Source organism: Dermacentor variabilis, chromosome 2, assembly GCF_050947875.1.
Source record: "Dermacentor variabilis isolate Ectoservices chromosome 2, ASM5094787v1, whole genome shotgun sequence".
NCBI classification, from domain to species: domain Eukaryota; kingdom Metazoa; phylum Arthropoda; class Arachnida; order Ixodida; family Ixodidae; genus Dermacentor; species Dermacentor variabilis.
The window spans coordinates 134,848,867-134,876,646 of NC_134569.1; the positions used below are offsets into that span (position 1 = coordinate 134,848,867).

A 27,780-nucleotide genomic window follows, 5' to 3' on the forward strand; every position below is an offset into this window, starting at 1 on the left:
GCTTCCGAACTGTTGCAGACGTTATCGCTATAATGTGCATACACAAACAGTGCGGCTTTCCTATAGCTTTACTTCTTTTTTCGTCTTTTGGAATTAGATTTTCGACAATTTTTGGAATTGCTTATTTTTTATGGTTGCTTTCCCAACATCGAGGAATAAAATATTTCCCAAAAAATGCACGGCGCTGCCGTAGAGAAAAAAAAAAAAAAAGCGCAGCGGATTGCGCTGGCGTATGCAGTTGTAGTCCGCTGTCAATATGTCGCAAGTGCGGTAGTGGATACCGAACTTGTGCAACACGAAGGGCAACACAAGACAAAATAAAAAATAGTTTCACACTCCGTGGTTTCTTGATCGCAATGTTCTCTTTCTCCCATTCTGTCGCGGGGAAAAAATTTGTGTATGTGCAATAATTGTCCATCGAAGCGCTCGTCCTGTGTTCTGCTTGTCCCTGTGTCAAAATTTTTGCGCTATGTATCCCAGTCTGAATGTATCCCACCAACACGCCCAAACTTCTTCCCTGCTAAAGTCCATCGAAAGCATAATAAACGGTGGCAGAGTGTCACGTTTATCGCGGCATGACTCGGACTCGTTGGCGTTTGAGCTTTGCGGAGCCAAAAAAAAAAAAATTGGGGGGGGGGGGGGAGTAAGTTAGCGTAATACTCTCGTATTTTTGAGTCCTTCAGTTCGCACGATGGCTCGGATGGTTCAGATGGCTGTTGATCAGAGCGGCCGTCCAAATTCGTAACTCTCGTCGGAGGCGAGAGTATGACCCATGTGCTATTGGTCATTGTCATTGCTCAGCGCCGTCGTTGAGGGCGTCCGTTTATATTCATTTTCGTAATTTTACCGCTTCTTGCGGACGTTTCCAAGATGATTGGTGCACCTTCTGAATTTATATTAACTCTTGATGTACAAATCATGTTTTTAGTCTAAACAAACCAGGTAGTGTACTCTGGAGTCATTGAGTCAAGTGTTTACCGGAAGAGTGGGATTGGTCGGGTTAGGGAAGCGCTGTTCTCGGTGTATCGCCGTGTTCGTTATGTTCGGCTAGTTAGAGGGCGTCTGTGTTCCAATTTATTACCTTGCACGCCCCGAGATAGTAGCGCTTCTCAGGAGTGCAGCAGGTCAACTGCGGATGTGGCGCGTGGTTGCATTGTGAGCTTCGCCGGCTTCCTGCGCTTACGCTGCTTCGAGGAGCGGGTCTCGCGCATCTTGCATGCGGTGATCTGGCCGTCTCGTTGCCTCGCATTTTCGCGATTCGCAATCTCCGAGGCGCACCCGTAGAAACCGTTCGCGGAAAACGATTTCCGGCGCTTACTCAACGGCGGTGAATGCGGCGAGACGGTCGTAATTCGGTCTGCAGGCCTCGTGGCGCCCTCCAGGTGGCCGGGAAGGAAGAGGAGGCTCTTTGCATTCTTTTTTACCCGCTATAAGCACTAACTCTCTGTTCGGAGGGAAAAAAAAAAGTTCGGGGGAAGATCGTAAATGCATGCGTTTATTGTTTTTTTTTTTTTCTTTTACTGTGTGTCACTAGCATTTGCTCGGCTAAATATTTTATTCTTATTCCAGTCAGTAATGTCATTGGGCTCCTTTTGGCCAGTGTTATTGCAGTACTATTGACCGTTGCGCTGATCATTGCAGTATACCATAGTTCCAGTGGCCTTACAAGGACATTGCGGTCTGGAAATGAAATGGTCGTCATAGTTGAAGCGTGCTCAGGCACTTGAAGAAGAAGAAAAGATAGAATCCGCCCTAAGGTGGGTGGATGGCCGAGAACAAAAAAGAAAATAGAAATTCCGACATCTTAAGTACTCTGTCTGTCTATTATATGCGAGCTTGTTACAAGGATGCTCCAGCTGCATATATTTACTCTTCGTGCATGTTGCTAGCTTCTGCTCGTCTAAGTGGTTTCATTCCAGTCTGCAACCATTGGCGATATTGGATAGTGGAGCCAAAGGGGCCGGACGTGGAACATCCTTTCTTTTGCCCGATGGCGCTACGTAACACGTGGTCATAGGAGAGCAGGCACGTGGCTAATAAACCCTGGCATGCTACCTAATGACGTCAAGGCTGCCAGATTCGAGACCCTAGCTTGCAATGGATAAACGAGAGAAGAGTGGCGCTGAAGGTTCTGAGTGACGCTGGCTAACACTGCTATAGGGCTTGATCTAGTAAACACAAATACCCAAGTTAGTGGACCAATTGGTGGCCGTCGCCGTAGCACAATTGGTAGTGCAACGCATGCGTAACGCAGAGGTTTTGGGCTCGGCTGCCAGCGGCGACAAGTTATCTGTTCGTCCTCTTTAATTTCCATTTTTTTTTTCATTATTTTCTACATTCCAGTTTAAACCACAGTTAGTTTCCCCAATGCTTTCCTAGGCTTCACTGTCGTTGGATTTACGTGTTCGAATTATTACCACATGCAGTCTCTCCTTGTCTGCGAAGGGGTCTGTGCAGTGTTTAACGCTTCTCGCCATTTCTCTGTTCATTACTACAAAACATGTACGCCAGTGTCATAGTCAGCGCTTTATTGTCTTGAATCAGTGTTTGATTCACTAGTGTAAAATGTCCGCTGATCGAGTCGTGTTTCCTTGCTGCATTGGAATCTTCGACTAACACCTATGCATCTGTTCTGCTTTAGCTTTGTCTTGCATACTCAGCTGATTACTGTCGCATTACCACCAATGTTCACTAATTCCTGAAAAAAACGGGCAGGTGTTTTGATCCCTTGTGGTAGTAATTTTCACTCAACACTCGTTATTGCACGCCTTCTTTTTTTTTTAACGTATGACATCAACGTATGGAACCAACGAATGATACTTGCGTCGTTCGGTGGTGTCCGCCGTGCCTGTTGAGCCCTGTTGCCGTGTTTTTGAGCTGTTACTGTATACGCAGTTTCCGAGAACTTAGGGCGACAGAAGTGTACTAGCTTTTTTTTTCTAAGCCTCCCGTTCCTCTCCTTTGTTTTCGATATCGTTTTTCTCAATGGCGCAGGTATCGGGTGCCTTCGTGTGTAAACGGCGGTGCACCCGTGGTACCGACGTATACACCACGACAGCTGAACGAGCTGCAATGCTATATTGCGCCGTGTGTTCAGCTGCCGGTGTGTGCGTACAGCTGCGTAAGCGATTCGGTCTGCGCTATTCCTGATGCGCGTGAGTGCCAGTTATAACGTGCGGTCATCGGCCGCACTAGTATATTTCAGACCGCATAAAAAAGCCCTTTCCGAGGGTTATGCGTCCAGACTATGCTCTATATGTTTGCCCTCTCGTGTACGAACCTCGAGTTGAGCAGTCCGATATATTCGCGAGGGAGGAAGCAGTCTCCATTATAATTTTCCGACGTTGCCTCGGTCCGTTCATATCTCGTCGCTTCTCGAGACGTCGCCGCCGCCGGCCCCCCAGCCGTTACCGTCATTAACCTCTGGTTCCTTGTGTGGGCCGCCATATATGCCTCTTGCATCTTTGTGCAGGGTAAACCATCTCTACGATGAGTGTATTTCGGCGTGGTGACGCAGTTCGTCGACCTATAGCTGGTTCGACTTCTCTTCCGTGACCTTAACTAGGAAGTTGACGGGAGTTGGTTGTGACGTATGCCTGAACTCTGCGTCCGGCGTTACCCGCTGCACAAGCTTACCACATCCTCTGAAATGACGATGTGCGTTTTTCTGTAATGTATGTACTTCCTGTAGACTTAGACCTTACACTCTTTGTCGACTTTTGTGTTTGGACACTCTATGAAAACGCGCTTCGAAGTTTATCGACCTCCAAAAAATCAACGCTTGCTATTGATGTAGCGAGAACGCTAACAAGTCGTTCTCTTGTCATCCGTTGTCTTGTATATGTCTTTTTCTCGTCGCTGCATTGCCACAGCAAACTTTGTCGATGGTTTGCAGATGTTATGTGAACGAAAGGAGAAGTCTATACAAAAGACAAATTTGATCGTGGCCATTATATAGAAGGGTAACCGCCGCTGGCCGTGGTTATCTCACGTAACCGAGCCGTTCCGACGGAGCTCTTCCACCTCCGGGCCTTCGATCGGTCACACCAGCGCCAGGGCGGCGGAGGCAGGAAGACTGTCGTCACGTGACACTCTCCTTCGTTAACGGCACCAAGTGTTCGCGCACCGTTTCAGCGCGTGACCTCCTGCCCCGCCTGTACAGCATGCACGAAATCCGGATGACAGGTTTCGAGTAATGCGAGAAAACTACTTTTGGTTTATTCAACAACTGGTACGGGAGTCCCAGCCGAAAGGAAAAGCGGTGTAAGGAGCGTGACGCGGTCGCGGCTCGCGAGCTGCCTCGTTGGAAAGTGTGTGTCTGGGAGGAAGGGGGCGGTGGTTTGCGGTGGGGAGCCACCTCCCGCCCCCTTCCCCCTTCGTGCCGAAACAAAGCATCCGGCGGCGGCTGTGCAGTTCGTTGCGATCGGTCACACATGGCTGCTTCGCATGCGCCGTAGTGGCGAAGAGAGCTTTTCAGTAGGAGATGAATGAAATGCGACTGGCGGCGCGCTCGGCTGCCGAGGGACCCGATTCGGCCGTAAGAAGGAAAGGGGGGGGGGAGCGGAGGGTATGCGAGTGGCGAGAGCGCGTGATGTCGCACTGGCAGCGGATGTGGTGTGCTCGTCCTCCAGAGTATCTGTGGTGGCAGCGTGCCGGTGGGTGTAACAAGGCGGGACTGACTGGTTGGTTCTAGTTGGTGTACCGTGCGTGGCTTTGTGCATGTAGCGCTGGCCGGCGGAACCGTTTGCACAAGAAGCCGCAGAACATTTTTCTTTTTTTTTTATAGCGTCGCTGCCTTGTTTAGTCTACGTCTCCGTGCTTTGATTCACGTGTAATCTTGACGACCGGAGGGATTGCTTTGCGGCAGCTGGCAAGCTGCGGGACACGATGTACGGAAATTTTGGTCCCGTCTGAAGAGTTGATCTGGTCTACGAAACCTATATATATATAATATAGCGTCACTCGGCAGGCGAGATGGTTGAGCAGGTTGAGGCAGGACAGTCGAGGCGTTTCGCAGACGCTCTTTTCTCCGCCAGTTTCGATTTCTAGAAGCCTGCTAAGCGGAATTAATTGAACCTCCAAAATCCTTTGCCATCCATGTCACTGTTGTGAAGATTGCGCGCCATACCGCTCACAGAATAGACCAGGTTGAAACAAGAGAAAGATTGTTTTTACATAGGTTCGTGAGACCTAGTGAAGTAAGTCGCTAACTGCATTCGTGCACACTTTGTCTGGTACATTGTGCGACTACAGCCGATCTTACTGCAACGAGGTTCATGGCATGCTCCGCGGCCAAACGCGGGAGCAACGCAAGGTAAAGCTGGAGATCGTGGAATGCCGCTATCGCCTCCCTTGCCGTCAAAATTATTGGTTCGTTTACAGGCTCTTCATCACTGTGGCCTTCGTTGAAATTATTTCACCCTAGGTCGCTTTCAAGGCATCGTCAGTTAGGATTGCGTCATCACGACGTCATCAGCCGCGGCGTATTCGTCAACCATCGCACCCGCCATTAGCGGCGAGAATTTGGAGTGGCGCCCTCTCGCGAGTGACGTCACGGCCAGGACGTCGCTCGCTGCGGCTCGCTCGGCTGCCGCACGCGCTCGTTCTCTTCGTGTATGCGTGGGGTATCGGTGGCTCGAGCCGTGCTTATTGAAGGGTGTGTCGGCTTCTTTTTGCTGCCATGCCTGAACCACAGTTTCTTTTTCAAAAGCGCGTGAGTCGATAAAATTCGCCGTTTGGATATCGCGAGCTACGTATATAGCGTTGAAGGGGTCTACTGGTTTTACAATGCATATATGCGCCGTGTCTGTCCATAACTTTTGCGTAAAAAGAATGTCTGCAAATTCAACACGCGAAGTTGTGCATGATGCTTCGCTAAACACTTAACACTCCCTTAGTATTTAGCTACGAGAGACATTGCATTTTACATGGAAGGAAAATCTTGGTAATTGGCGTCAACATGTTATCCGTGTTAGAAAGACAGTGCCCAGCGAAGCTGTCATCATGATTTTTATTACTCTGGTGAGTCGTTCTAGTCAAGTATGGCGATTTGTTAATGCGTAAAAGAAAGAGTTAGGCGCGCATTAATGCGCACCTATCTCTTTCTTTTACGCATTAATAAATGTCCATACTTGACTATTTCTTATGAAAAAGTTTGCTGCTACTTTCACAAACCCTCTCTGAAACAGGCCTCCAAAAAACGAATTGCTCATGGCTGCTAACATGACGGCGCGTCATGTAGAGTACTTAAGTAGTTAATTCACAAATGCCATATAGTAGCAATGACTTGAGAGAAAAGTTTCGTGGTTAAGATCGAGAACTACTCAATTGCAAGCGATGAAAGGTTTCATGGTGGCCCTCAGTAGCCCTTGTCGACAGTATGGAACACCCCTCAAGCAACGGTAGTACCCGACTGTCGGTAGGGCGAGGCACGCATTGTTCGCGAAACCCATCAGTTCACTACAACTTCAAATTGAAACTATAAAGCATTTACAGCGCGAATTGGAATGCCTAAAGTATTCTCGAGGTACTACAGCGCAGCTTAGATTCCCCAGAAAATGAAAATTTAAGCACTTTCTGCCTTACAATGTCTCGGTCCAGCATTGTTTAATTATACAAACGGAGAACTATTCGCTTCGTTGGTACATAAAAGAAAGCCTCGCAAACCTTCATAAAGAAAACACCACAAGCCTTACATGTTTCACTTGATTTTGGCCCTCCACCGGGGAATTATATTTTCAATATGTCCCATACTACGCATGATTGACGCTTCGACTTCTTTTTGGCTGCAACCATACGCTCCAAAAGGCATATATCACTAAAACATTTGGGCCGAGCAGACTGTGTCAGTTAGCCAAACAGATTCGTCATGTATATTCCTCAAGCAACAAGCACCAGTAAATTTCTCAAGTGATTGAGTTGAACGTGTAGCACGGAAAAGCGAATATATATATTGGTACATTCATTTTCGAATTCTGCAAATAGCTGTAAGCCTTCATTAACTTTACTTCGAATTACCGCCACTTAAAGTAAACACGTGAAGAACCGCCTAATCTTGAGAAGCAGATCAAGAAGCAAGTGGTGCTTGTAGAATCTAAACTGCAGTGTTAGTTAAGTCATCCTGTTACTGCTGAGCGTTTCTCTGAAGAAATTAAAAAATTCGATATTATACCATGAACCACTCGTCATGAGCAAACCTGTTTTAGCGGATTAAAATCAAACTAACTGTTGTAGAAGTCATATATAGCCAGCATTTGTGACATACTCGTTGCATCGCAGCAGGTATGTTATCATAACTGGATTCTTATATGCTACGTTATTGCGGTTGTCAATCCGCGCATGAAAAGCCCGCAATGGGCTGGTCTGCGCTCCTTCGGCTGGCACTGAAGCGTTGCTTTTGAGAGCTGCTTTGTCGTCTTAGAAATGAGCTCTTTAAATAAATTTTCGCGAATGAAGGAGTCGTAAAAGTATATTAGAGGCGACCGCCATAATTATACAAGCAGAGAGAACGACGGCGAACAAATGAAAACACCGCAGAAAGCGCCCGGACACCGCCCGAACTGCAGCAGAAGACAGGCGCGGGTCCTTGCCCTGACGTCACGCGAGGGGCGCACGCAGCGCCCCTGTAGTTCGTTCTCGAGGTTAATAGCGTGTTACCTTGGTCTCCGAGATCCAAAATCTCGGAGGCCATGGTGTTACAACTAGCAGCGTACGAGTCTAGCAATTTGTGGAGCGGTGCGTGCTGGACTGAAGACTTGTTGGCATCGGTACGCTCGTCGAGCGCATCGCGAAGCCTTTTGTTTGGGTGCGCGGAGCGAGCGGCTGTTGCTGTGTGATCTGCGCGCTTTGTCCGAGGGCTTATCGCGCGCTCGTTGACACTTGCCTTATTTGTTGTCGCGCTTGCATTGGGTTTTTACTCAACTAGGACGTACGAACGAGACGGTTGTTTACGCAATTATTAATCATCGGTGAATTTATTTGCATCAAACGTCGAGAGTCGGAAGTGAAGCAGTCAAAATGTACTGTCCGGTACAAATTAATATAGCGCATAACCTTCGTTTTTGCAGACAATTCGAGGCATTCGTAACGTTCGCGCGATTAACGAATAATTACTGAAACGAGGGGAGTTGGGGTTTGTCAATTATTCGCTGAACAATTTGTGTGCAGTAGATATTCCAGACGTACAACCATTAAACTATTACCTCCAAATAAGGCAAACAAACTATGTTTTCGAACCAGGAAAAATAAATAAATAAAAAGTTATCCTGACCCAACAGCGGACATATTTGCCTTTACGGCAGCATTCTCGAGCAAGTAGACGCAGTTCAATGTTTGGGCGTTGCATTAGTTAGTAATCTTAAGTGAATATCATATGTTACTAACTCGTGTTTTAAAATGTCTCCAGTATACCTGTATATGCATTGGTTTTTAAAGGCCAGTTTATGCTGTGACTATCCGTTTCTCAACGTTATTGATATATATATTTTTTTATTGCGGTGTTTCACATTGCTGTAATCATGGTAGTCTACATTTAAAAAAGTATTACGAGGCAATAATCAGATTGCAGAAAAGAGCTTTGCACATAGTTACATTCTCAAATCTTTGTGCACTTTGTAATTTATGATTTTCTAAGTTTCGTCTACTAACATTTTCATTGGTACCAGAAATAAAAGTCAATTTTTGTTAATACTTACATCAAAATAACTCGTTAATTAGATGCACTAATTGTGCCAACTCTTGGACTGCACGTAACAAACCTTAATGTACCACTCGCCCGAAATACTTACGGCAATACTGATGAAGAGTACTTGGTTCGTGATTGCGCATGCTCAATTTCCGTTGCTTTTGTGCCTTGAGATAGCGGTAGAGTATATATATGCTGACTGAAAGAATGAAGACACTTGGTTGTTAGTCAGCGCTATTGTCTGTGTTCCGTTCTTCGTCCTGTTGTTTAGCGCTGTTTACTGCTCGTAATTATGACAATACGACTGGATTATTAAGTTTTCTGGTGCGAAAATTTGGTATATCAATATCAATGTGCGCGACGAGAAACGTTGTTCTCTATAATGGTGACATTAATTTCCTAAACTATAAGCTTAAAAATTGCAATAACTGTTTTTTGCGATTACCCATTATTATGCTATGTTACTGCTGAGTTAGTGTTATTTTTTTATTGTTTTTAGAATTTCTTTCCTTGTAGATACTGTTTGATGACCTCTTGTACTCTACTGACATGGTTTCTTCTCAGTTTTATGATTCTAAGCAAATATACAGCTAAAATGCGCAGTGTTTGTCGAGTATGTACCCAACTAAACGTAATTAATTAATGGGCTTGCGCTAACTTTTGACATTGGCCCAACAATCAATGTTGAAAAATATATATATATAAAGGCACTACCACCACGACCGCTGCCAACGTTTTCGAGTCTTCTACTGTGCTCTATAAGTGTCGTCACAGCTTCTCATTCTGGGCGCAACCTTTAGACTTGTAATTCAGTATTCTTTCGAAACACGATAGTCATTATTTCGGGGCAGAAATGTTGACTTTTAATAGAAGGGCAAGATTTTTTTTTTTTCATTTGTTTTAAATCTTCGTATTTCGCGATGAGACCGCAACACCGGTACGTCAGTTCCAGGTCGTTGATTTTGGGGCTTCTTATTTTAATCGTAACCCGCGCCGCTTTTCTCGCAAACGTTCTCGGAATTTGATAGCTTGAGCCCGTGGCTCCTTTAGAGTGTAACGTAATCCGCATTTGTCGTTTCAACATTGATATAAGTAGATGCTGGCAGAATTCATGGCGTCGCTGAGAGCCGGGGAGACCAGAGGAGGCGAGGCAGACAGGAGGTGGGGGTGTGTGTGGGGGGGGGGGGGGGTCACATTATACGCGACGCGATATTTAGGTATGTTGTTCAGCGCCTTACGCCTTCCGGGATGTCGCCTCAGTATGTATCTTTCTCTTCTGAACTGCGCCTCCGATAACGAAGTCTCCGTCGACCTGTCAGCGATGCTGTATGCTGTTCTGCGATTGAAGTTTGCGATTAGATCAGGAGGGGGGGGGGGGGGGGGGCATTCTTCGCTCGAGTGCGACGAGGGTGAAGAAAGCCCTGCGCAGTAGACATATCAATTTTCATCCTACTGTTACTAAATGGGCAAACAACCGCGCGCGAGAGAGGAACGAATTCCTGCGCCACTAACTGCGTTTGTTGAAAGTTCATTGACTTTTTCTTTAGTGTGTTTTTTGTTTATGTGCTGGACACCGCACCTGCGTGTGACAGAAACGAAATAGCGGTCGGTGCGGCAGGGATCGACGTTCGTTTCTCCTTTCGTGTGCCCTGCGGCGGAGCACGCTTACCGCGGTAAACGGAACTTGGGATTAGGAGGACATCGGCAGCCGTCGTGCACGTCTGTATGCGTGACGTGGAAGCGCGTGACAGTCGTCTCCCGACACGCCCGTCCGCCCGCGCGCTTAGTTGTGTTTGTCTTTGCGGCATGTGCGTCGCCCGGCGAGACGAGAGAGAGAGAGAGAGAGAGAAAAAGCCTTTATTTTTACGCCAGCGTCCGGCGCTCAACCCTGGTCGGTCAGCTACCAGTCGTCACCCAACACGTCTATGACGTGCTGGATAATCACCGGCAGGAGAATGTTAGTTGCATGGAGGGGTGGAGTGAGCCAGTCCGTCCATGACCGTGGCTTGATGTTAGTGGGAATGGTGGAGAGAGCTGACTGTAGTTTGGGTTGAGGGTAAGGGCAACGCCATAGACAATGCTCTAGGGACGGATATTCCATGCAGTTCGGGCATTTTGGCGGCCCAGGTAGGCCTTGAATATAGTGACGGAAAAGAGGAGTCACTATTGAGTTTGAAGTCTTCGGAGAATAGCGCTGTCTTCTCGGCGAGACGAGTGGCCGCCGTCCCCGAGCTAACCTCCTTCCACCACCAACTTCCACCAACTCGGAGTCCACCAACTTCGGTTTGTTCGCACGCGAGTGGCTTCACTTTGACGCTGTGTGTTCTCTCCGGCATCGAAAAAAGATGGAAATTCAGTGTCAATTATTTCTGCATCGGTTCGAAAAGCAGCGAATTGTGCGCAATGTGGATGGGTCACGATGTCATTTAGCCCTGTTCTTTCGTTCCTTTTCATTTCCTCTCTATTTCTTTCTTTCTCTTTGTCCGTGTACGTCGCGCAAAGGCGATTTGTCAAATTCGTTTCATTTCACTCAAATAGAAGTGACCCCATCTCTGTTTGACAGTTTTTCCTACCCAGCTTTGAAAGCGGAAAAGTACTGTTCCGCTTCGGTCGCGCATTAGAACGGCTCCGCAAGCATTCATGTGAAAAAGCTTGTTCTCGAGCTTCCTTGATTACCTCCAAGTTTCTGCCCCTTATGTCGCCGGTAGAATGCGATGATTGTATGCTTTTGTTTTCAACAACAATGGTAAGCTCCCAATCGTGATATGGTAATGCCTGTCGTACGCACTCTAACCTATTTTTATTCTTCAGTAAAGTTCCTCAATTCTCGGGATCAGGATCGCCTGTGAATAATTGACTTAGATAACCGCACACATTCTACAGGCTGACTAACCGATCACGAATTCTTGTTTTCTTGCCCGGCTATGGGACATTGCCTTTGTCATCTGCGCGGTATTCATCTCTAATCCTACTTTTACACTTTCTCGGTGAAGTTCTTCAATCGTTTGTCGCAATTTGTTGAGATGGATTATTCAGAGAGGCAGACAGGTACCAGAAATTGAAACACGTCTTCGACGAATTAAACAAAATTCACTAATTAACATCCTAACTAATTACCTTACGACTTATATTGCAATTCAAGAATTGTAGCCGGTGAGTTTTCAAGGCATGACATGAATTTCCATGACAGATGTTCCGTGACATAAGTTTCGAGATATGCGCCATCAAACTTGCCGTGAAAATGAACTGTTGTTTCACTTGCTTCTTTAACAAAACGCTCGATTCTGCATTGAAGCGCAAACATAACTGGAACGCCCGCGTATTTGTGCCGCACTTTGGGAAATGATATCTAAAAACGAATGTCATCCTGAATATTCGTTTCGAGCAGATGCGTCGTGCAAACTCGCCGGCCACAATTGGTAAATTGCGATGTGTGCCGTAAAGTTATTAATTAAGAGCTTGATTGGTGTTTAGTTAGCTGAATATGTGCTACGATTTCTCGTGCCAGTGGTATCCGCCTCTTCGAATAATCCAGCTCAAGGGCAAGAATTATGGTGTCTGCCATAGGCAATGTATTTGAACATTACGGAAAACTGAAGCACATGATCACTCCGTGTATTAAACTGATAGCGCCGGATCCATAACGGACACCTCCGCGTAGAGCGAGGACGCTTGATAGGCAGCCATTGCAAGGAAGTGCCAACCAAGGTACCAGGGATAGGTGGGGGTTGCTACGGGGCTTCAACTCGGGTGGAATGATTACAAGAGCTTTCTCGCGCTGATTTATTTATTTATTTATGTTGTTAAGATGGAACCACACCAACTCGCCCTGCTCTCAGCTTTGTCGAAGATATGTATACCTTGTCGCGATGTCGTTCGGCATTACGGCTGGCAGTCACTTCGCATGTCTGCTTAATGTGCCCACAAGGTTTTTGTGATTCAAGGATGTCATTGGTATGTGCAGCATCCTCGATAGTTTCTTTCATTCTTCCCGGGGGTGGTGGTAGGGCCTGCGGCCCGACCAGCTTTCCGAACCCCACCTATCTACCCGTATACACGTATGTTTATCTACCCGTATATATATATATATATATATATATATATATATATATATATATATATATATATATATATATATATATATATATATATATATAATTAATAAAGGGAAAGTCAAAATCAGACATCCACCCGTTCTTAGCAATTGCTACAAAGGAAACCCATACGGGTTCCTCGAAAGAAAAGCCTCAGAGTTGAAGAAAAATTCGTCCTGGTCCGGGACTTGAACCCGGTACCACCGCCTATCCGGGGCAGCCGCTCTACCATCTGAGCTAACCAGGCGGCTAGCAGATGGCAGGGCGAAGTCGAATTTGTCGACAACACACGAGGCAAAGGTGTTTGACATATATATATATATATATATATATATATATATATATATATATATATATATATAGGGTGTTTCACGTAACATGAACCAAGGATTTTTTAAAAATGGTTAGCCGCAGATGAATGAAACGAATGGCGTATGGTTTGCGTCGTGTGCCGCTCCTTAAGGTATTTTTTTATATTCCGCTTAATTAGTTAAGTAAGATGAAAATTGTGTTTTTTTTTCTAATAGTCACTTTAGGGCCAAGTGCGTTTCGTTGCGTTGTGCAGGGGGTTCAGAAACGACCGATCCAATTTTTCGCGGCAACGTACGTGCTGCGTGGATACGTTTCTTCGGCCTTCACCGCCTTCACACCAGAAGGCGGGGAAGGCGCCACTGAGATTCACGACTGTGACGCTCCTGCGTTCCTTTGTGTGTGTTTTCCTTTTTTTTTTCCTCTCCCACTCTTTTCATGCGTGTGCACTATTTTTTTTTAAAAGCGACCCGAGATAGCTGATAGCTTCGTGTGCGCTGCGTTCTCGCGCGCCTTGTTCGCCTTGAATTCAGAGGCAGCACGAAGGAGAATTCGCTCGCTGCTGCTGCGGCTCTTTATCACGCTACTCTTCTGACAGCCAGTGTCCGCGTTCATCGATCGCGGTGGGTTCTTGTTTATCTGTGTGCACGTGACAGCGCGTGCTTGTTAATTTAGTTAATCGAATGTTTACAGCAGCTTCTGCAGCTAACAAAGCTATAACCTTACTTCGTCTAGCTGTCTAACAGTTTCGTATCGCAATAAATGTTTCGCTTTTAGTTTTAAAGTGCGACTTATTTAGACGTATATTCTTATGTGACGTGTTGTACTCGCCATTTTGTTTTCCTTTTCCCTTTTTTTTCGAATTCTTACCGAATGTTGCTCCGTTTAATGAAACAGTTGCTCGTAAACAGGCGGCATTTGACTATCGGTTTTGTTTATCTACCCGTTCGGATACTGCGCCTAGGCTTTCATTTCCGTTCGGGGGGAATTAAAGTATTCGTCCTTGCTGGCGATGTTACACTAAAAGAAAGCAAGGGTCTCTAAACGTAAAGAACCGTGCTCTCTCTGTCGCTGAAGGCGAACATTACCGCTCCGCGTCCCGTCTTCTAAAATGGCGTTTGGCCCTCCTGGAAAGTGTACGGTTTTCCAGGGAGGCATTCATGTCTTGAAAGACTCAAGAACACGGTTCACTCTCTATGGTGTAACGCACGGCGCCGGCGGCCCACGTCATGTATTTCGGATGTGCTCGGGAAGGCGTGTCCGTTGAACAGCATACTTTTATGAACGAAAACCAAGCACTTAATGAAGCAAATTAGTTGCATCTCCTCGCTTGATACGCACTGACGCGTCTCACTTTTGAGGCAACATTAGTGTAGTGTTCGCGAGCGTTCAAGGCTCCCCACAATTCATCGCTGCCGTCGCAGCGCCCTCCGACCACGACGTTCTCCCTCGCGCTACGTCGTCGGTAAGCAGGCATGCAAGCAGTGCTCGAGCCCGTGAAGCCCCCCACCCCCCCGCGTCTATATAGTGTGGACGCGATTGAGGCTTGATACGCCTGCAGGTTCAATCGCGGTTCCCGAGCGACGTATGCGTGTCAATTCCTGCAGAGCGGTTTTCAGAGCGTGCGACCATAGGTGCGACGCTATCCGGCGCAGGCGCAGCCAGGAGTTGGACACGGCGAATTGGCAGTGAGAAAAAGAAAAAAAAGAAGTAGTAAAAGAAGAAAAAGAAGAGGGAAAGAACGATGAGAAGACGACCGCGTTTGCACAACACCCTCTAGACTAGCTGTTGTTAGTTTGCACCGTTGACTAGTATATATTGTAGTTGAAGCAACCGTGACGCGCCGACAGTCGGGCGCAGGAGTGCTGTGGCACATGTGCGATGCGTCGTGCATGGCGCGGCAGTGACGTCACGCTCCGAGCACCTTTGTTGATCCGTCATGGAAGAACGCGTCAGGCGCACCCGCTGCCTTCGGCGACGACGACGGCGGCGGCGGCGAAGGGAGCCCGTTTTGCATTACGATTGGATCACGTGACTGCTATTTCGGAACGATTGCGCTGTTTGCGAGCCAGATGCCGACATCGTAGGGTTTTGGTCAGTATATTATCACTTTGTGATCGTTACGCCAAATTGGTTTTTACGTCGGAAGAACCCATGCAGCCACTCGAGTCTGTTGATTATGTTAAGAAGGTGCGAATGCATTTTTCCGTCTCGCTCGGTAGGTGTCGCTTCCAAACGGAACTTCCTTTCGTCGTAGATCCGTGCACAACTCGCCGAGACGCTCGGAAGGGGGGGGGGGGGGGCAAAAAAGGAAAAAAAAAAACGGAAAGCGCTGCGAACTGCCGAGGATGAGCGTCTGTATACGAAAACCGTTCTTTTTTTCGCGCGTAAACAGGTCTGGCAGTTTCGCGTTCTGCCTTCTGCTCTCGGACCGTTGACGTAGCTACGCCCGGGGGTCTTCGAGCAGGCAGTCACGTAGGTCGACCCCTGTTCTCAGAAAAGCGCTCTTGCATGACGCATCGCGCGCCGGACACACAAACACCCACGTGCGCCAAAACTAACGAACAAATTCAACACGATAGTGTACGTACTCTCTCGCGGTCGGTCTCCTCACGCACCATTCCATTTGTTGCGTTTCGTTCGGTGCAGTATACCATCCCGTTTCCTAAACCGATGCGTATGGTTAACGCGCGTGTGCCACTTCACGGAAGCGCTGGGCGGCTATCGGTTTTTTTTTTTTTTTTTTTTTAACCGCACTGTCGAACGTATACACGTTGGGTTTAGCGATTGGGTTGCACAGGCACGTATTCGCCTTTCCCAAACGCCTCGGCAGCGCTGATGGGCGGCAGCACGCTTACTCACTCAATGGAACTATATATGTACAAGGTGCATCGTCGTGTTGCGCAGCGTTATACACGTTGCCGCGCGGCGAGTGGGTCGTTCATACGCTTGTGATGTGACTGCGGATTAACCGCCGCCGTCGCGCGAAACGCGTGCATGACTGCGGCCTCTGCCGCCACCGCGCTTTCTGCGATTATCACTGCGGCGCGATTTCCGGCTGCCGCGCGGCGGCGTCGCGCAGACTGTCTGGCGCCGCGCCAGCATTCAAGCGGTGGCTTTTGTCTGCCTCGCGGTCTGCGCCCGCCTCTTGTTCCTGCCTTTGTCTGTTGCTCGTCTCTACGGAGAGAGAGAGAGAGAGAGAGGACGTTGCGAAATGCGTGGGTTTCCACACGCACCTCTTGCATTGCGCTGTTCTTAAACGAATGGCTCTCTTAATAGAGGCATCTCTTATTGGTTCTGTGCGTATACTTGTGAATATTGTGAGTAGTATAAACGTAACAGGGAGTCTTTGTCCGCAGCATACCGACTGCTGCGTACTCGAGCTCCTTCAGAGACAATGCGTCGTCGATCGCTCACCGCGTTTTAGTGCCATGGAGCGAGTGCTCGCCATTTGTTTTCTTACGGTTATAGCGACGGTGAAGCTCGTTCGTCGGCGTATGCATGCGTGTTAACAGCGAGAGGCCTTGGCCACTTTCCGATGGATATACGTTGCGAGTTTAATCGCCGTCAAATTACGGTGATATAATTTATCAGTAGTATTGCATCGTAGACAGCTGGCGTGAAACAATTGTCGCGTGTTTCCACGTGCCCGCTCAATTGTAGCTTAATCGTATCGACTGGAGCGTAATTAGTTTCGACGCAATTTCCTGTCGCGCCACGTTCGCGACCGAAAGATCCCGGTCCCCCATATGAACCACTATAAGTGATGTCTAATACCCCTGTCACACGGGCAACCGCGAACTCCGTTTCGCATGAAACTCCCTAACGGAGATTGACAGCAATGGAGTTGCGGCCGTGCTACACGGCACAGCGCGAGCTTTCGACGGGCGCCGCACGGGGTACAAACGGCGCTGCTGCGCTTACTTCCGCGTGCAACTGTTCACATATACAGTCGCCGTTAAAGTAATCTATGTGCATTTTTTTAACGCAGTATGTAATATAAAATCACAGCGAGAATCTTTGCGGTACGTTACCGCAAGACTTTTGTTTTCCAAGCATAGCGAAGTTGCAAGCGATGCTGGCCACACTGCGCTCTTGTTTTCGTGCGTGGGCAGAGCGGGTCACGTTGTTGGGCCGGTGCGCTTCGAGTTGTGATTCCGCTGTGTAATCACGCGTGTCTGTGTGTTCGCGGTGCGCCTGGATCGCTCATGGTGCGTGTCACCCGGAGAATTTTAGCCGTACGGCTTGAACGATACGTGCGGCTCCCGTGCATATAAAAACAAACAAAATGGCGGAACGACGTTTCCCGATGCAGCGTGGCGAAGTATTGGTGTAGAGAGTACAGGTGCTGATGCCCTTAAAAACAAATTAAAACTTCCATTATGTGGCATATATCCCAAGGCAAAAAAAAATGCTAAAATTTGTAAATGAACCAGTTACGACGATTTTACTAGCGTGGTTTTCTGCAGAACTGTAGCTGCCTGGGAACGAGAGTACTCCATCCAACCGTAATGGTCATTGCCAAACTCCCTTCGCCCAAAATCTCCATTTAACTTCCTTGGCGCAAGGGAGACCGTGTGACACGGAGCGCAACTCCATTGGCGTAAAGACGAAGGAGTTCAATGGAGTTCGCGGGTGCCCGTGTGACAGGGGTATAAAACGTGGCGACCGTGACGTATTTCCGTCTCCACAATTACTTCCGGTCCATGAAATTAGCAGCTGGATTGTCTTCGAGACATTTTTCTGTTACTCATGACACCGCCGACGCTGGGACGTGAATCGGGACGCCAGCCATGTAGCTACGTTTAGCTGAATCCGATAAAGTCTGAGCACGTCGGATTGTCGGGCCGAAATCAGGTCGGGTTGGCCGGAGTGGCCGACGAGGCGTGTTCCGTAAACCCGCTTGGCAAGATGCGTGTAAGCGCGGTCGGGTTGGATTTGGCTGAACTCGTCTTCTGACTCGACCCGCTCGCGTCGAGTTTACGTAAACGAATATAATGTCGCGCCAGCGACGGGGCAAATAGGCAGGAATGAGCTGGAATGAAGAACATTCAATGCTTACGCATATTTTTAATCATGGAATGAACTGACGTTTAATGCGGAGGCACCAATGAAAGAACGTAATTGGCAATTAATAATCGCGCTGGCTGTCCTCTGCGGGTGACGCATGCATGAGGTCGCCTCAAAGGCCGCGGCCTTTGCGCTCGCTGCAGACTCCAATTTGGATTTCGCCCACCCTGATCGCCAAAATTCGTCGCGCCAGAGTTCCTCGGGTAATTTTTTTTTTTTTTTTCTGATACAAAAGTCGGTACGGCTTGTGCGGAGAGTTCTCTTCAATTGCCCTATCACAATAAGCCCGCTGAAACTAAGAGTCCAAAGGTAATGCTGTTTCGTCAGTTAGCGACCAATTAATGCCGCGTATCACCCGTCACCCCGTGGTCGCCACCACCGACGGCATGCCTCCCAAGTCACCGTCCTTCTATATCAAAGCGGCTATGTTTAAATATTGTTTGAAGTCGGTCTCCGAGAAACACCCGGTATTTGCGAGGTCCTATGCACGAATTGGGTGGGCCGTGCTTTGTGCAGTGTCGTGCGGGTTGTCAAAACGAGCGTGCAACTTCATTTGCACGAACCCGATAAGGTCGGGTCGAATCGTCCCATCGCGCCGGTGTTCGTCGGGTTCACGCGAAAGCTGACGGGGCAATCCCAGCAAGCGTTGAAGGCGAGTTCCGACAGCCCGCCTTGCGAGGGGCGCACGCACTCGCGCATGCCGCTTGGCGAGATGCGTATGTTATGCTATGTGTATAATGCGTGAAACTGCGGTTGGGTCGTGTCAGGTTGGCTTGGTCATCTCGATTTCTGACACTTTCTGCCATTACAGACGTTTCTGCCACCACCTGTCCGCCAAGAAAGTGCTGTATGTTTCTTTTTAGCGCAGATTGTGACAAAAGTAATTTTTAAAAAAAAAGAAAAGTGTTGTCACCGCCCCCGTTTTTCTGCGCGTCTTCGGAGCGAATAGTTTTGCATTTCGCAGTTTGCGAGCTTTCCGCTGTGTGTCGCATGCATAATGTGCCAGAGGGGAAAAAAAAATGAATGTTTTGTACGTAGACGTCCCCGTAGTGCTTGTTGTGGCAACTAGAACAACAGCACACTGTCGCTGTCCCCAACTCGCCCACCCACTTGTCGGACTTCCGTTTACCTTTTGGCACGATCGGCCTAGGCTGTATTTATTTATTTGTTTATTCCTTTACAAATGGCTGCAAATTGCAGCTCCTCTCGAAATAATCCACGCGACAGGAGGCGTAGGCAAGTGTGTGCGCGGTGCAGGAAACACGTCGCGGGCACGGGCCGTGCCATTTTGTTGCAGCTGTTCGGCGAGGAAACGCCATTTGCATTTCGAAATGTCTCATTCTCGGCTCGGCGAGGACATGTGCGGTTTTCCGGGGAAGAAAGGACTCGGCGTCTTCCATTCCGTCGCTGCTCCGGCAGCCTGAACAGCAGAACAGGTCGTTGGCGCTGCAGCTGCCGCTTATGTTATTTCTTTTTTTTTTTTTCGTTTTTTGCGCGTGCCTGTCTCCGTTGCTTTTCTTTCCTTGTTCTTTGTTTCTTTATATATATTTTTGTCCGCTTTGCGGTAGCGTCGTTCTTTGTATAGCGAAGTCCGCTGAAAGGCGTAACGTAGAGAAAGCCTCGCTGTGGCAGAGTCGCGCGAGTGGTTGCGTGTTGGTGCTTCTCTCTCTCTCTCTCTCTCTCGTTCTATGCATACGGAGTACCTTAAGGAACACTAAACAGAAAGACTAAATCAGTTAGGTACTACTTCAGTATTCTGCTTCCGTTAATTTCGCTGTAGTAGGTCGACTATTAAAAGCGAAAAGGAAGGTCAATGTTTTGTCTTTTCAAACTTCCCGTAATAAGTTAAACGCCGGTACGTTCAATGCGACCTCATGATTACAAAGTATTGTGTAGTATTTGGGCCGTTGTGGCTCAGTAAATGCCCATTTAGAGTACAGTGTAGCTCATCTTTACGGATAAAAAATTAACTATAGGCTCGAGCAGACGCCGTCAATATCAGTGACGTCACACAGAGCTGGTGCAGAAACCTCAATGGAGCGTCGCCACCTGACCTTTCGTTTTTGCATATTTTCTGGTTCACGAAGCCTCTTCTCGCGGAATGAGAATATATTTTTTTTTGTATTATTGCAAAGTTATTGACTAATTCAGCTCAAATTAAGTTTCTCTTTAATGTCTCTTTACCGAGTGTTTTTTATGTGTCCCTTGCCGTCTTATAAGGACACTATCGGCTGCCTCAATTATACAAATTCGAATCTGATAGCGCGGTGCGTTTGCTGCTGCACATATTGACGCTTTAGAAAAAAGTTTTGACGCCGAGAAAATGCCATATATATATATATATATATATATATATATATATATATATATATATATATATATATATAATCAAGTAGAACACCCGTGCTCATGTCCCTGACGTCAAAACATTTCGCTCACAGCGTCAGAAATTGACGTCAGACAAACAGACAACGAACTTTATTTGATCCTAAGGAGCTACTATCAGGACCCCATAACGGTAGGCCGTTGTAGCCGCTGGCGCGGCCAGCGGTTACAACGACAGAACGCCGTGACGCTCCGCCCTTTCCTGGGCCCTCTTGCATTAGGAGTACCGTGCTTCTGATGGCATCCTCCCATTCGGCAACTTTAATATTTTTTATTTTTTTATGTTGTGGTCGTGCAATCCTTGCCACAACTCGCCTCTCATATCACGAGGCCTGGCCTGAATTCGCTGTTGCAGGAGCTGTAGTCGAAAGCCAGGATTTTAATAAAACCTAGAAGTGTGCTTCGCACCTCATTTGACCTAGCCAATGTGGCGAAGCTCTGGCTAGAATCGTAGGTGAAGTTCTCATCATGCAAGCTGGTGACGTCATTATGCCACACTTCCGTTTTCGGAACCGTCCAAGCTTTCAACGCGTGTGCGTCCGCTTTAATAGTACTACTATAGTGAAAACGCGGCTATCTTAATTTAGGACGTGTTAGATGTGTTGGAGAGGCTGCTTACGGAATTCTGCGCTTCGTCCATGAAATTGTGACATCGACTTTCTTAATTATTTCGTCACTCTCACGCGCCCAGCCTGAATCTAAATTAAAATTAAATTATGGGGCTTTACGTGCCAAAACCACTTTCTGATTATGAGGCACGCCGTAGTGGAGGACTCCGGAAATTTCGACCACCTGGGGTTCCTTAACGTGCACCTAAATCTAAGCACGCGGGTGTTTTCGCATTTCGCCCCCGTCGAAATGCGGCCGCCGTGGCCGGGATTCGATCCCGCGACCTCGTGCTCAGCAGCCGAACACCATAGCCACTGAGCAACCACGGCGGGTCGACGCCTGGATCTGTTATGTCTGACTGTTGTATTATTTCACGAACGTAATCTGCTATTGTGTATCTTACCTCAAGTTTGCTCTATAGCGTGCGTTTCGAGCCTCACACATACGTCTCCGCATGCCGTCACACCCATGCACGTGTACATTTTATGGCTATCCTACTTCGAACATCATATCCTCCGTTGAAACGTCGGCGTCACGTCGGTGTGGTGGCATGTACGTTCTGGGGGAACCCATTTACATCGCGACAGTCCATGATATGTGCACCGCATCAATCACACGAATCGCGATTTCGCGGTTGCGTCGCCGACGGCGCGATCGCTCTGTGACGCCTTGCGTGATGTCGTCCGCCACCTCCGCATACGCGGGTATGTAGGAAAGAATAAGGAGCGGAACGTGCGTGTGGTGCTGTCTGATGCATCCGCTCAGTACAAGGTCTTACATAGCGTGTATGAAAGCAACTACGAAAAGAGACAAAGAGAGGAAGGCGTGTGTACTGACGTTGCCTCGGCGATTGATTAGAGCTTTCTTGGGTTTCTAGTTTCGTTCGTTCCTTCCTCGTAATGGAAAGGCGCGGGCGTGTTCTTTATTTTTTAACTTTTATTTCTTTCCGGCGTTATTAGTGTGCTTTTCTCTTTGGCTTGGTAATTGGCTGTTGGCAGAGTTCGCCACCTCAGCCTGGGGCTTCTTCTTCTTCTCGGTTTCCCACTTTTTCTTCTCTTAAATGATAGTTTGTTCTAGCGTTTTAGACATGCATTTTCAGCGGCCTGCTTTCGTTTCCCTCACATATATTATACTCCTTCGTTTTAGGCGGTCGTTTATTGTTGCGCTTGTGCACCGTGTTGACAATGTCCTTCTCGTCTTGCATTGACCTATCTCAGTTGCGCGCCGAAAGTCATCGCGATCCGCTGGAGGTTAACGAACTCGCCGGAGCTCGTGTTGCGCGTTTCAGCGGGCATCGTTAGCCCTGCGTATATTTGCGCGGTCACCAAAGTATTGCGCATGCAGCTAGCTGCCTCATCTCGGCTCTGCTCGGGCGGCTCGTTTCTTCGACCTTTTTTCTTTCGGAGAAACGCCCTCGAAGCAGAGTTCATTGACATACGACCTGTGCGGCGAGCGCTGACTTGACTCCAGGGAGCAAGTTCAACCACCTAACTGACACGGTGTTATACCGCTGCATGATCCTGTGCGTATACGATGGCGAAGAGCGTCGGACGGCGTTGAAGGCAATTTCCCTAGTTACTTCGGCGTTCTATAATTGGTACGGGGAAATCGAAACGCACGGACGCACCCGAGAATTTGCTGTCAGTGACGGTCACAGGTAGCCAAAATATAGTGTGTTTTAGTTTAACGTCATTACGTTACGCCCCGCTCCGCTCCGAGTCGTCCCGCTAAGCCACAGCGGAGCGGTGGGCGATTTTCACGCTGAGCCGACCTTTCGTAGTTGCAGCGCCCTCTGGCCAAATTCAGGGCAATGAAAGAAAATAAAAACGTCCATTTCTCACTTTTATAAAGTGAAACGTATGTGTGTAACTTACTTGTCCATGAAGTATCTAGACGTGCGCTTGTAAAGCGTTATCGGTCCATTTTATCCAGTGGAAAATAAAGCGCCGTCTATGGGGGCGCCACGTGATAGCCAGCGAGCTTGCTTTCTGCATCCAATCCAATCCTTCCTGACGCCAACGTTAGCCCGCTTGCGGCTAAGCGGAGGGGCATTCGCGCTTCCGCTCCGCTTAGCTGCGGTGCGGAGCGTAATAACGCAAACACCCTACAGGACGCGGCTGTGCATGCAACGCGAGCAGGAGGTTTTCGGGGCCGTAGGTAACATTGTCGCAGCTGTTGTTGTCCGCTGAGCTCGTGGCTCATACCCGCTATGGGGAATTGGGCAAAGATGGCAAACAGTCCTCGCCTTTCAGCCACCGTCTACCCGCGCATGCATGATGCATACATGACATATCGAAAGCACAGCGCACCCCGATCGAGGCTCTCGACTGCGACAGCACCGGTATGGGAAGGAGTCTACTGTATAGTCACTACCGTGCTTTCCTCTCTCGAGGGACGCAGGACTCGCGTGCACCTGGGAATATGGGCCGAGTGGCGCGTTTCATCATCCCCGCTCCTTCTCGGACCCTTGAGGCCGCCTTCGTGTGCCGTTGGTGCGCTAAAGGCCGCTGCGACGAATGCGGTTTTCTTTTCTTGGACGCCGGCGCGCTGAGGGAGAAGCGCGGGCCGACTAGTTGCGATGTGGCGTGCAAACAAAAGGGCGGCTGTTCGCAGTACAGGACGTAAAAAAAGAAAAGAAAAATGCAGGCGCGGCGCGGCAGTTCTGCGGCCAGGCGAAATGCTTTCGGACTGACGGAGCCGCACATCGTCTTCCGCCGCCCTCGTGCATGCCCCGGCAGCGCCGCTCATTTATTGCGTGCAGCAGGATGCGAGAGCGCGTCGTCGATGGGCTTCATCTCCTGCGCATCGCAGTTGCGCGAACGAAGTGGTGCGGCACAGCTACTCATTCGCTTGTATTGCAAATCGCGCGTATGGATTTGCCGACTACGTATGCTCTCGAAATTCAGCTTCGACGAGAGGCTGGGGAATGGTTGCTGTGAAATCTCAGATACGTGTGTTTGTGTGTGCGTGTACACGTACTCCCGTCCGTACTGTGGCTGGTTTTTGACACTGCACGGAAATGGCGCGAAACCGAGTACCAGCTTGTGCTTACGTTATTTTCCTGTCGTTCGATCATTCTTCACTGCTCCCCCTTTCTTCTTTTCTTTTTTAAAGTTTATTATCCAGGTCTTGCGCTGGGACATTGTTCTCGGTGAAAGGGTAAAAGTTAAAAACTGGATTCCCGGCTGATGACTGGGGCTACCTTTTCTGCGCGCTTGTCGACCTGCTTGAGAGAGACCTCTTTAATTAAAACCATAGCGGTTTGCCGTCGTAGAAGTGTTTGCCTACATGCTACTCTGCAATGGAAGGGGAAACCCGCGAATACACGCGAAATTGACGTGCGACTTGCCGCTCGAGGTACTTTGCATGTATTCACGGGCTTCTTTCACACTCGGAAAAACTTTTATGTAGTACGTATTGAGTGACAGGCAGCTGTATCGGATGTTTATGATGTTGCTGTACAATTTTCTCATTCTCACTTTTCATCTTATCATAATAATGGAGAAGTTGACTAATTAACACTAATTATGTAATCAGACGGAATGCAAAATTTGATCTGAGTAAGCGAAGGAGGCCCCAATTCAGTCTCCGACTCCGGGACCTCTTCCTGTATATTACATGTAATAACTTCGTATGTAGTAATAAAATTTGATTCTAACTGTGGAAAAAACGTTACCTTGGTTCTGTGCTGCTACGTAGCATTTTCATATTTTTGAGGTTTGGCCTAAGTTAAATAAAACAGCATATATATATATATATATATATATATATATATATATATATATATATATATATATATATATATATATATATACGTGTGTGTGTGTGGTTCGTCCGGTTCGCGCGACGGTCCGTCCGCATCCGTCGTTCATCGACGCCGCTCGTGCTGGCTCCGCGCCAGCTCTCCCCGTCCGGCGCGCTTCCCCGCAACGCGCGCGCGCATTCGCGTCGTCGCTTCGACGTCAGGTCGCGCCTTCGGCGCGCCGCCAACGCAGACGCGCGCACCGCCCAAAGCGCTTCCCGCTTCGCTTGCGGAGGAGCGGCGCGAGTCAGCGCAGTGTGGCAGACCGCGCCGCCGGCTGAGCCGTCTGTGAGTGCGTGCCGTGTGCGCCTCTCGCGGAGATCGTTCTGCCTGCGCGCGCGGGCGCGCTCGCTGCAACCGAGTCTCGTCATCGGCCGAGCTCGCCGCAGCCGCACTGCTCGTCCTTCCTGCGGGCTCGTTCGCTCCAACTTGTCTGCAAACGCCGTCGCTTGGATTCGCTTCTCCCTCGTTCTCGCCAAGTTCCCTTGGTTACACATTAGTTTCTGGTGGACGCATCTCCCTTTCGTTCTTTTTTTGCCGCCTTCTGTCGTAGAGGTCAGTGCCGGCCGGGAGCAGCATCCGGCAACACCGTGGGTTGAACTTCGCGTGCCTGCCATCGGCGTGTGCCCTTTTGTTGATAGCGGTGTCTCAGACAGAAGCTTTAGTGCGTGCTTGTGTTCTTGGTTTTCTTTTTCTCTCTTTTTTTGTCCGCCCGTTTCTCTCGCACAGCTTTTTTTGTGTCTGTGTTTCGAACCTGCGTATTGTGTGAATTGGTCGCGGAAGATGTCGCCGAAAGTTCGCTGCTCGGACCACGAACGCGGCACTTGGGTCTGAAATGCCGTCATCTGACTACAGCGTGTTGCAACGTCGACCTGTGCCGGTGGTGTCACGGAGAGTTTGGATTACGTGCCCCATTCCTCGACGGACGCGGAGTTGGGTGAGTCTGGTGGGTTTTCGCTGAGCAGCCCGCTCTCGCTTCGCGTCGCGTGAGCTTAGCAGGAGGAACGTCATAAACAAAAGCATGTCTTGGCGATAGATAGAATGTATACCACGTGACCGCAACATTGAATGACGGCGACGTAGACGCTGCATTTCGACGGGTGCTAAGAAGCAATAAACAAAAGAGAACGCGCGTAGTTGTTAAGTACGATAGCCGCTTCTCAGGAATACGACTTTTTACTTGTTCTGTAGATTTCAACGTCACTCTTAAATAAAAGAAAAAAGGTCGTCATATTCACCAACTGATAATAACACGTGACTAAAAAGTAATACCTTCTTAGTAAATCGAGGTAGTAAGATGATAGGCCACGGCGGCCGCATTTCGATGGGGGCGAAGTGCGAAAACACCCGTGTACTTAGGTTTAGGTGCACGTTAAAGAACCCCAAGTGGTCGAAATTTCCGGAGTCCCCCACTACGGCGTGCCTCATAATGAGAAAGTGGTTTTGGAACGTAAAAGCCCATAATTTAATTTTTTTTTAGGTAGTAAGGTGATAGTACTTTTCACCACCTGTTGAAGCTAGGAAGAATCAGTAACCATGTACTACCGCAGCAGTGTAGTTACTAACGCAACGGAACTGCAGTTACCAACAATACAATGGGGCCTATTCGATTTATAAGTGCCGTTTGTATTGTCACATTAAGTCGATGTTGTAAAAGTATAAGAAGGTAAAATAATGCATATAAAAAATTCGCCGACGATTACGATACTCCCTAGTGCGCGATTTACGCGCAGCTCGATCTATACGTGTTTGAATTTCGCGATATATTGGCTGGCGCAGACAATCTCTCGCGCGGCCCGCTGCAAACGGAGCGAAACGTGGCGCCACTGCCTGGCTAATCGGATGACGAGAGGCAGCGTGTGGGTGACGCGTGGGTGCGATTCACAGCAGCCGCCGCAGACAGACCTCGGCTCATGCAGCGCTTTGTTTTTATATATGGTATCGGCGGTGTCATCGGTGAGCAGACGACGCTTTCATTCTTCGCTGTGCTCGTTAGCGAGGGGCTCTGGCGCTCGGCGCAGGAACGGGCGCCTACAGGCTGCGCTCCAGAAAGAGAACCGGCGTCCTTTCGCTATATATTAAGCATCAGTTATTGGTGTACGTAGCGCTTACCAGGAATGTTGAGGCACCTTGACACCGGGTAACAATACTGCATAACTCCACTAAGCAACGACAAGCAAGTGCGCGCATACAGAAGAACCGCATAGGTGCTACGTCACACGTGCTCGAAGAGTAACTTCGAGTTTTTATAGCCTTGCCTTGAGGGAGTACACGCTGCACCGGTGAGTAGTTATGTATTTGGATAAATAGTCAAAGCTTTGTACCGAAATTTTTATATCCTACTGGCGGTGTATATGTGGGCTGCGACGTCGCACATAACTGTTAGTCCAACACAGTGAACAATACTACATTTTATCTTAATTTTGCATAATACTGTCATAATCGCAGTATAATATACAACGGCCAGACGAGGTTTTAGTGGCTTAGTAGTTGCTTAGTAGTAAAAATTACCAAGAAACCTTCCTGGCTAGTAAAAGCAGCACTTCCTTTACTATAGCCGCGGCTAGTGAAGAACTCATAAGAAGGCAGTAAAATACTTGGTAAACTAGTAAATGCACGAATTTACTTGTTATTTACGAACTTTATTTTTAAGAGTGCATGAATTGGTTTAGCGCTTATCACGATCTCAAGTATAAACCCCAAGCAAGCGATCTTGCACGCGACAGCGACAAGCGACGCGATGGAGATGGCTGTCGCGTTCGCTCGTCGCCTACAAGTTGCACCCCATGCGAGCGATGACTTCGAGCGAGGTCTCCCCAGTGTTGCCG

General features: G+C 48.3%; 1 protein-coding gene across 4 annotated transcripts in view; it reads left to right on the forward strand.

Annotated features, from left to right (window-relative positions):
- Ptpmeg (protein tyrosine phosphatase Meg) overlaps positions 1-27,780 on the forward strand; it is a 323,767-nt gene that overhangs the window by 23,764 nt on the left and 272,223 nt on the right. The window contains exon 1 of one of the 4 annotated variants that reach the window (XM_075682041.1): positions 25,186-25,889. The exons of 2 other annotated variants lie outside the window; for them this stretch is intronic. The gene's annotated coding sequence lies outside the window, so the exon portion shown is untranslated. Of the gene's footprint in view, positions 1-25,185; positions 25,890-27,780 lie in introns of those variants that run through there. One more of the 4 variants, XM_075682039.1, reaches the window with a different exon arrangement.